Source organism: Quercus lobata, chromosome 2 (assembly GCF_001633185.2).
Source record: "Quercus lobata isolate SW786 chromosome 2, ValleyOak3.0 Primary Assembly, whole genome shotgun sequence".
In the NCBI taxonomy this organism is placed as follows: Eukaryota; Viridiplantae; Streptophyta; class Magnoliopsida; order Fagales; family Fagaceae; genus Quercus; species Quercus lobata.
The window spans coordinates 49,520,669-49,529,973 of record NC_044905.1 but is presented as its reverse complement, the minus strand read 5'-3'; positions in this window follow the sequence as shown (position 1 = coordinate 49,529,973).

The window sequence follows — 9,305 nt, the reverse complement described above, 5'->3', positions numbered from 1 at the left end:
TCAATAGGCGTGAAGATAATGCAGTCACTAAAAATAGCATGAGGAGAACGATATTTAATTTTTATTTCATGAAACCAATAGTCAAAATCCAACTTTTTCATAATTTTCTTTTTCAACTTCTTCAAATAGATCTCGCACCGTTTTTTTAGTTGAATAATCTCTAACTTTTTATCAAACCCTTCATACGTCACTCCATAAATCACATCACTGCGAGGTTCCCCACCTTAATATAGATATAAATCAATTGAACTCATTACAAGCCTATTCAAAGTCAAATAAGTTTACTAAAAGTTAGTGACAAATATAACACTTTTATCCGATACGAACTATAAAATATTGTCTCCAAGCAAATATAAAGATAACATTGTATGATCCACCAAACAGTTATAAACAATTTAAATTTTCTCTCCAAGCAAATATAAAATATAACATTGTATGGTCCGTCAAGTAAAAATAACATTGTATGGTCCACTAAATATAACATTGTAGATAATATTTTTAAAATTTCCAAGCAAATTTTTATTAAATATAACATTGTATGATTAACCAAGAAAATATAAAATATTGTCTCCAAGCAAATATAAATATTAGAATTTTTATATGGTCACTAACTTTTAAAAATTAAAACCCATTACACCTTACAAATAACAACCCATTACAAATAACAACACATTGCAAATAATAACAATATGTTAACCATACACATTACAAATAACAACCCATTACAAAGAAAAACCCATTACACATTGCAAAGAACAACCCATTACAAAGAACAAATAACAACCAATTACAAATACCAAAAAACAAAAAAAAAAACAAACAAACATTACAAAGAACAAATAATACATTACTCATAAACACTATAAGTGGTATGTGTATATATATCTACCAAATGAAAACTTATATTAACCAGGTCTATCAAAAAAAAAAAAAAAAACATTTGAAAAGGTTTAGATATTTACCTACAAGTTGAAGAAGGAAGCTTTTAATTTTGTAGAATGATCAATGAAAGTTGCTAGGTGTGAAGTAAATAAAGAGAGTTTGGGCGTAGGAGAGTTGGGACTGCTAAGAGCAAATGTGATAGGTGAGTTGTGTGTGTGAGTTATGTGATAGTTAAGAAAATTGACATAGATAGGGTAGGTTTTGTAATTAATTGGAACTCGAGTTTAGCGAACTCGGGTTCCATTTAAAAAAAAAAAAATTCCCACCAAGAACTCAAGTTTAGTAAACTCGATTTCCAGGCGGGTAAATTTTTTTAGCAGGCTGGAACTCGAGTTCCACGTGGTTTTTTTTTTTTTTTTTCTTTTTCTTTTTAATTCCACATTAGACCTATACTAGTTGGACCTCGAGTTTGATAAACTCAATTTTGGGTTAGAACTCAAGTTTTCCAAACTCAAGTTCCAAAAACAGTCTAGATAACTAAATAACTTCAGCCGCATGCTATTCACCTAAAATTTTCCTAAAAAGTTACTATTCAACAAATTTTGCTGTGATTATGGCAATTGCCAATCTGTTCTTCAGGGTCTCTTTCTTTTATTCTTTTATTAATCTTTTATCTTTTAGTTTTTCATTTTAAAATTTCATTGGAAAATTGACCATTCAAATGGACTTTGGGCATCAAGGCATGGGCTTAATTTAATTTTGACGTAAGCTTTCAGAAAAATTGTATATATATATATATTATTTATTTTTATAAAATTACGGACATCCCAAAATGATACACTAGTATTGATTGATATCTAAATATTTCATCTCCCTCACAAAACCAAAACGACTTCCAATACAGTATTGACTCATTTGATTGTGAAACTCAATATCTATTTATATTTGCTTAGAATTTAATAATTCTTATTTGCCTTCTGAAAGTTATGATATTAAAAAATGTATTTGAAAAATAGATCTTTATATACTGGCTTGGCCTCTGGGTCTACATTTAATGCATGTGCAACTAGCCCAGGGTCTAATCCTGGCATTTCACTGTAGTCCCACTCGAAGACGTCTTTGAACTCTTTCAACAGTAGTATCAGTTCTGAATTTTCATTTTCTGTTAGACTTGCACTGATTGAGATAGGCCTTCGTTCTTGTGAACCAGACCCTAAGTCAACTTCTTCCAATTCTTCTTCTGCCACAACTTGTGCATCTTTTTCTGCCACAACTTCCCCATCCTTTTCTTCCTCTTTTCTCAAGCTTTCTTGAGTGACACAATATGCCAAACTCCCGTGCTGCCATTCTTGGGTGGGGCCCGCTTGTATCTCACTTGTGGGCCCCACATACCTTGATAATTTGTATATAATCCTGCCATCAAGGCCTCAGACCCTGATGCTGGGGTGTGTTATCTGATTCTACGGTAGACGCTTCCTTTCTTTTCTTCTTTCGTGACAGCAACTCTCTTAGATCAGGTTCTGGGTCATTTTGGACGTCTTCCCACTTAGGTACGAAGGTACCTCGTGGCTTTGAAATTGAGCTTTCCCCAAACAGAGCCCATTGATCGTAAAACATAGTTTTTACTAGGTGAGCTTCTGCTTGCTCGAATGGCAAAGGGTTTGTAGCTATACGTATCATCCTGCCATTTAATCTTTCTTTCACACACTGGTGATAAGTGGACGAGACCAATCAGTGTTTGTGTAACCAGGGCCTTCCTAAAAGCACATGATAGGATACTTCCGTTCTTACCACATGGAAACGAGCTAAAAAAGCTATAGGGCCTACTTTCAACCACAACTGGATGTGTCCTGCGGTGTACTCGCCCCTTCCGCCGAACCCCATCACTTCCATTAGGCATCCTTGGATCTTTCTTTTTGAAATTCCTGCCGCTTACAAGGTGCTCAATGGAATGAGGTTTACAGAAGCACCTGTATCTACCAAGGCCCTCTTGATAGGGATTTGGTTTATGGATGCTGCCAAATAAAGAGGCCTCCTATGATCTGGGTGTCCCACCTCCATATCCTCATTGCTAAAAGTGATCTCGGTTGATTCTTGTAAGAGGGCTCTGTCATCTGGGATTTCTGCTGATAAACATTCTACTCCTACCTCGGAGGTGATACTAACCAAAGCCTCTGTGGCTATTTTTCTTTCCTTTGCCGTGAGTCCCAACTGGTCAAACAAATTTTTGAATTTGGCGCTTTGCTGTAGGGTGGTAATTGCTGCGGCAGGCAGAGCCGGGTTCTCCTCCTCGTCCTCCCTTGGGTCTGCGCATATTACCACTGCTGCTACACCCTTTTCCTTGTGATTTGGGAGTGGGTTTCTTTGGACCTCTTGTTGGGTTAACTCCAGTGTCCTTTCTTTAATCCTGCGGTGCACCAATCAGCAAAGCGCCTAACATTCTACGGTGGGATGTTGTACATAGTTGTGCAAACGGCAGAAGTGAAGGTCTCTTCTTTCTTCCTCCGTGGGCTCTCTAGAAACCTGGTTGGGTTTAAAGATTCCGTCTGCTATCCATTTATTTAGTAGCACATCCAGTTCCCTAGGAGTACACAGTATGGGTGGGGGCGTATCATATTCCCTCCCTTCGGTTTTCCTTCTCCGCTTTCTAGTAGACACCGCCGTAGCTTGCAGGACGTTTCTTTTGTTTGAGCTTGGTTTTACGGACTGGGCTGTCTTCCTAACTTTCTGCAATAGTTGTGCAAACTGGGAAATTTCTAGATTTTCCAGGACTGCTCTGAATTCCCGAATCATGTTAGTCATACACATTTCTACTAAGGTTCTTTCTTCACAATGGTCATAGCAATCAAGTGCTATGTCCCTGAACCTCTTGATGTATTCCATCAAATCTTCGTCATTCCTTTGCTTGGTCGCCTGCAGGGTGGCAAGTGTTACTGTTTCTTCTCCGTGGAAGTACTTAGTACAAAATACATCCACCATGTCATCCTAAGTTGGGATCGATCTTGGTTTTAGGCTGATGTATCAGGTGTATGCCCGGTCACATAATGACTTTGAAAATTCTCGAAGGCATAAGTTCTCATCTGTGGCATAAAGACCAAGGGTGTCAATAAACTTGCTCACGTGCTCAACTGCACTTCCCTTCCTGCCGTTGTATTGCGCAAAGGTCCTTGGCTCATATCTCTTGGGGTATGGTTTGCTGAGCACTTTTAGTGGGTAAAGAGGTCTTCGTGCGTAAAACCTCTCCTTGGGTGTCCTAGCTCTCTCTTGTTCTAAAAGAGCTACTACTTCAACCATAGTAATGAAACGTTGTTCTGTATTCCGTGGGACACCTTCTGCTAGTGTCTCTTCTCCATCCGCCGCATGCTCTGGGTCATGCTGGCTTCCTTTCTCCTTCATCTTGTCTGCTTTTAGTTAACGGATTTCTTCCATCATTTATTGTTGCGAGTGCTGCAGTGATTGCAATACTTCAATAAAAGTATTGACATTGTCCATGGGAATTCTTGGCCGTGGCTGAGGATCAGCCCCCGTTCTATTGGCACCTTCTGTTTGGTTAGGCTGCTGTTGGTGAGGCGTTGTTGGCCTGGACTCTACTTGCGAGGGCACAGCACTCATATTTTGTGTCGTCTTGGACTTTGGTGGCATTGTTTACGAGGAGTTCTGTTTTTTTTTTTTCACCCCTATCTGTTTCCCAACTCCCTAGTGAAGTCGCCAATTGTAAAGTGGTGGGCTGTGCTAGTAGTGTGGGGCTGCTTCCTGCTGCACTAGGCCCAAGTTTTCTGGATAAGGGAGTTGGGACCGGTCCAACTGCAACTCAATTTGGTCTGGCTTGTGCGCAAACTATGCCTGGTCTGCCAGGAATGTGCTTACGGCAGGTAAAGCTGTTTCAGATAAGTTGTGATAGACAGACATAATAACAAAAAATAAAATATCTAGCTACTTAGCAGGAAATAAGCAAATGACCCCTAAACACAATTACAGTAATAATAATCACTTTTGCAAAAAGAAAAGAACAATAGGGAGCAAATAGTAATATGTATGGGTTGATCAGAAGATGAAGAAATTAGCTTAAATCTGGTTCATAGGAGCAAAACCAGAGAGGAAAGAACGTTCCTTCTCAACGCAATTAATCTCTCAGGAAAAGTCCTGCCGTGGAGATTAACTACCCTGAGGGAAACGGACCTGAATGGTTGATGCACAAGGGCCCCTTTTAGTTTTAATAGAGAGCAGGATTTCGTGAGTAAGAAAGGGAATCAATCTATCGGTGCATGCATGCCGTTCTAATTCTCCCTATATTTTCTTTCTAGTTGTTTTCTTTCTTTCCCTCCCACTCGTTTCTTTTCTATTTTCTAATCTCTCTTTTTAAATTCCTATTTCTGAGTTACGGTTCCTGTTCTTTCTCCGTTTTTTCTGTTTACGGCAAGGTTCTCTTTTTATAGTGCCTGTCGTGACCGGATTTTACTGTTTTAGCCCTTAACCTCCTCTGTCTAGTCTAGGTGTACTGGCCAACCACCACTGGTTCGTCTGTGTGCCACCCCTCATCACCAAACAAAGAAGGGTATTTTGTTTGTTTGTCTGCCATGACACCCTTTCCTTCTACGGTCTGGGTCCTTTCTCTCTCCCTATCCCTCATGGCATGCACCTAGTGGTTCCAACTCAGCTTGCTTCTTTTGGGTAGTATGTCATCCCAGCAGAACACTTTCCCAAAAGAGTTTGAGTCAGAACCTCAAAAATAAATTTTTTCCCTCTCCCTACCACCAAACCATGCCCTCTGAATCTCTGACCCACAACCTCACCATGCCCTGTATTGGCTGGGTACAAGCTGGTGGTGCCTGGGCCTTGCGCGTGCCTCCCTTCCATATGTGTCCAAAATCTGCCTGTTGCTCATACGTCTGCCGTGGTCTGGAGGCTTGCCTGCATAGTTTGCCGTCCGTTCCTTTTGACCTTTTATGTGAGCTGCTTTTTGATTTCCCGCTCCCCTGAGGAGCTGGGCTTTATTTGATACTGGGTATTTCTTTCGGCCCATTTCTTGATTACCTTCATTCCTGTCATATTACTCTGTCACTCCTACTGTAATGACTCAATCATGCTGGGCCTCTTTAGGCCAGCCGTTTACTCTTTCCCCCAGTGGCTTGGTATGGCCATTGGTTTTCCTACTTATAGGTTCATGTGTCCCTTTTGTCTTCCTCTTGGGCATCCTTAGCCCACTTGCTTTCTTTGGGCTTCCTTGGCCCTTTTACTAACTCCGCATTCCCGTGGGCTTTTATTAACTTCATTAGGCTTCCCTGACCCAATTACCTTATTCTCATCCTTGGGGTTCATGGGCCTGCCATTAACCCTTTACTTTCTTTGTTTGCATTACTTTGGGCCTGCAGTGACCCTTTCTTACTTTTCGACATCATATACTGCCGATGCGTATGCTATTTTTCTCTTTTCAGGCTTCTTTAAACCCACTTGCCTCTTTAAGGCCCATCTGTTCATTTCATGGGCCTGTGATCCATTATTCCTGCCGCTTGGGCCTAATAGTTTTGCCATCTATTTGCCAATTCTTTGCTGCCCTTGTCGTTGGGCTTTCTTCTTTCTACTTGGATTTTCACAAATGACCCTCAACAATTTTATATATATATATATATATATATATATAATTTTTATAAAATTATGGTCATCCCAAAATGATACACTAGTATTGATTGATATCTAAATATTTCATCTCCCTCACAAAACCGAAACGACTTCCAACATAGTATTGACTCATTTGATTATGAAACTCAATATCTATTTATATTTGCTTAGAATTTAATAATTCTTATTTGCCTTCTGAAAGTTATGATATTGAAAAATAGATCTCTATATTTATTTGGAATATTTTAGTCAATTTTTTTTTACTAATTTAAAATATTTATTTATCTTTTAAATAATTATTAGATTAATTATGACATTATCATGGTTAGACCACAGTCCAACCTTAAAAACCTTGAACCTCTCCCTTTTTCGATTCGTTGAACAATCCAGGTCTAAAAACCACTTGAGCCACGTGAAAGCATAGCATTTCGGTCCACTTTGGTCCATTTCGGTCCAATTTGGTTTACTTTGGGCCATTCGGTCAAGTTCAGTCCACTTTGGTCCTTTTAGAGTTTTAGTACATTTCGGTCTATTTTGGTCCAATTCGATTCATTCAGTCCACTTTAGTGATGTCAAAGAAGGAGAAGTTTGTGTGAAAAGAGGAGTTGCGTTATTGACATTTATGTCACATTCTCAGCCTAATTTTGTTAGGCTATTGATAAAATTACATTTTTCATATTTTATTAAAGTTTTGTATTTTTTAATGTAGGCAAAAATTCAAACCCTCTACCATGTCCGCACAGTCAATTGAAATCCGCAAGCTTTGAATTCCACCCATTAGTCTAAAACTACGACTCCACCCATTAGTCATTTATTTCATATTTTCAATTTTCACATTCCAATAGCAGACTTTCGATGTTTCTCTATGTGTTTGGATTGCAAGAAAATAAAAGGGAATTAAATTTTCTGTTTTAGCAGATCTTCATTTTCTTTTATCTTTGTTGCTTGTTCATGACATGAAATTTGTATTTATTAAAATGATGATGTGTCATTCTTAATATTATTTTATAAACCACATAAGCTTTAAGTGTGGTAGCAATGCACACTGTTTTCCACGTAGGCATTTTTCATTAGTGAATTGACCATAGAGAAAAAATTTATTGCAAGTTAAAAATATAGAGACCAAAATGATATTTTCTCCTTTAATATAAGTGATGAATTCACTAATATTTGATTCCTTTTTAAGTCATTCAAGATGTATAGAGGAGTTCCAATTACACATTACATTATTCACAAAATATCTCACTTTATATAATAATTGAATGTAAAATGCATTATATTTCATTGGGAAAAAAAACTTACAAAATTCAAAACACTTTCAAATAACAAACAATATATATATATATATATATATATATATACTTTTGAGAAGAACAAATATAGATAGTTTAATTTAGAAAATCTAACATATTGTATCAACTATACTTTGTTAGAAAATAATCACATCATTTTAAGAATGGTTTGTACCTAACACTTATAAGTATCATCTACTATATTTATTTTTCACTTAACAGGAAAACAAATATAACAATGACAAAATTTGGCAACAAACTTGATTATAACGTAAAGCTGCAACTTTACTTAATATCTTTTTATTAGAAATGAATTTGACAAATCTATCATTGAATTATATTTTCTTCTTATATCCTCTATGCTTGCAAAAATTTTAAAATGTCAAATATCAATAGTTACGTCATCAATCAAATGTTCAAATTTTGTTAAATATTAAAAAGCGGAAATAAATTAAAAAAAAAAAAATTAAACCTGTTCAAAGTGTGCAACAATTGAATTTTAATAATCAAACATTACATGTCTTATTCTAGTATAAAAAAAAATATATAAATATATATATATATATATATTTATATATATTTTCATGTCTTATAATCAAATTTACTTCAATTAAGTTTAGGACATATCTTTTACCAGAATTTGTTGAAATGGTTTGATTATAAGTGGTAAAAAATAGGTTGGGTGCATGTAAAAGAGATTGTCTATCACTCACAATTGACCGGGTAATTATTGAGTACTCTCGGAGTACCAAAAAATGTATATTCCTCTTTCTCACATAATTATGGGTCTTACTAATTAAATTCATGATAAGACCCACAATTCATGTGAGAGAGGGGGAATGAGCATTTATGGTACTTCCGGAGTATTCAATAATTTTACTAATCGATTAGTTCAACAAGTTATGCACAAAATTATGACAACAAATGTGTCATAGACTTATTGAATATATTATTGCAAAACTAGTTAACTTAGGGCTAGTTAGCATCAGGACGGTGATGTAGTCTTTTAACTTAATCAAGAAACCTTAGCTTCTTCTCTCTCCTCCCCCCCCCCCCCCCCCCCCAAAAAAAGAAAAGAAAAGAAGACCAATTCGCTGAAGTTATGGCTATTTTGGCGGCTTAATTGAACTTAATCACAAGGGGTAAAGGGTTTTTTCCCCCCTTTTTTTAAAAGCTTGCTGAAAAGTTATACAAGGACCACAAATCTAAGATATCTAACCCCAAATTTCATCAAGCAATTAGTGAAGTTATTTACTCCGATGGGAGGAGTCTCCTTCTGTAGGAGTGAACAATTTTACCAACAATTCGACATCATAATGCTAACAATTATAGAAATTAAAACAAAGTGCACAAATGTGAATATCTTGTTGATTTCATTTTGGGCGACTATGTGGTCCCAAGTCTCTAAATAAATTGATGATATTTTAGATGACATCAATGGATGGTTTGGAATGTAAATTTTTGAAAGCTAAGCAGGAGTACAATAACGTTGTACTTCCTCATTCCATATAA